Source organism: Somniosus microcephalus, unplaced genomic scaffold, assembly GCF_052327205.1.
Source record: "Somniosus microcephalus isolate GS21.2 unplaced genomic scaffold, FLI_Smic_1.0 unresolved_chr2, whole genome shotgun sequence".
Taxonomy (NCBI): domain Eukaryota; kingdom Metazoa; phylum Chordata; class Chondrichthyes; order Squaliformes; family Somniosidae; genus Somniosus; species Somniosus microcephalus.
In genome coordinates this window covers 89,817,407-89,819,092 of record NW_028225180.1, presented here as the reverse complement: position 1 = coordinate 89,819,092, position 1,686 = coordinate 89,817,407, and positions in this window count along the sequence as shown.

Sequence of the window (1,686 nt, the reverse complement as noted above, 5' to 3'; positions counted from 1 at the left end):
CGGTCCAATCTCTCCTCACGGTCCAATCTCCCTCACGGTCCAATCCCTCCTCACGGTCCAATCCCTCCTCACACGGTCCAATCTCTCCCTCACGGTCCCAATCCCTCCTCACGGTCCAATCTCTCCTCACGGTCCAATCTCCCCTCACGGTCCAATCTCCCCTCACGGTCCAATCCCTCCCCTCACGGTCCAATCTCTCCTCACGGTCCAATCTCCCCTCACGGTCCAATCCCTCTCCCTCACGGTCCAATCTCCCCTCACGGTCCAATCTCTCCTCACGGTCCAATCCCTCCGTCCATCCTCACGGTCCAATCTCCCTCACGGTCCAATCTCCCCTCACGGTCCAATCTCCCCTCACGGTCCAATCTCCTCCTCACGGTCCAATCTCTCCTCACGGTCCAATCTCCCCTCACGGTCCAATCTCCCTCACGGTCCAATCTCCCTCACGGTCCAATCTCCCCTCACGGTCCAATCTCCCTCACGGTCCAATCTCCCCTCACGGTCCAATCTCCCTCACGGTCCAATCTCCCTCACGGTCCAATCTCCCTCACGGTCCAATCTCCCCTCACGGTCCAATCTCCCTCACGGTCCAATCTCCCCTCACGGTCCAATCTCCCCTCACGGTCCAATCTCCCCTCACGGTCCAATCTCTCCCTCACGGTCCAATCTCCCCTCACGGTCCAATCTCTCCTCACGGTCCAATCTCCTCCTCACGGTCCAATCTCCCCTCACGGTCCAATCTCCCCTCACGGTCCAATCTCCCCTCACGGTCCAATCTCTCCTCACGGTCCAATCTCCCCTCACGGTCCAATCTCCCCTCACGGTCCAATCTCCCTCACGGTCCAATCTCTCCTCACGGTCCAATCTCCCTCACGGTCCAATCTCCCTCACGGTCCAATCTCCCCTCACGGTCCAATCTCTCCTCACGGTCCAATCTCCCCTCACGGTCCAATCTCCCCTCACGGTCCAATCTCCCCTCACGGTCCAATCTCTCCTCACGGTCCAATCTCCCCTCACGGTCCAATCTCTCCTCACGGTCCAATCTCCCTCACGGTCCAATCTCCCCTCACGGTCCAATCTCTCCTCACGGTCCAATCTCTCCTCACGGTCCAATCTCTCCTCACGGTCCAATCTCTCCTCACGGTCCAATCTCTCCTCACGGTCCAATCTCTCCTCACGGTCCAATCTCCCCTCACGGTCCAATCTCCCCTCACGGTCCAATCTCTCCTCACGGTCCAATCTCTCCTCACGGTCCAATCTCCCCTCACGGTCCAATCTCCTCCTCACGGTCCAATCTCTCCTCACGGTCCAATCTCTCCTCACGGTCCAATCTCTCCTCACGGTCCAATCTCCTCTCACGGTCCAATCTCCCCTCACGGTCCAATCTCCCCTCACGGTCCACTCTCCCCTCACGGTCCAATCTCTCCTCACGGTCCAATCTCTCCTCACGGTCCAATCTCTCCTCACGGTCCAATCTCTCCTCACGGTCCAATCTCCCCTCACGGTCCAATCTCCCCTCACGGTCCAATCTCCCCTCACGGTCCAATCTCCCCTCACGGTCCAATCTCCCCTCACGGTCCAATCTCCCCTCACGGTCCAATCTCTCCTCACGGTCCAATCTCTCCTCACGGTCCAATCTCCCCTCACGGTCCAATCTCCCCTCACGGTCCAATCTCCCTCACGGTC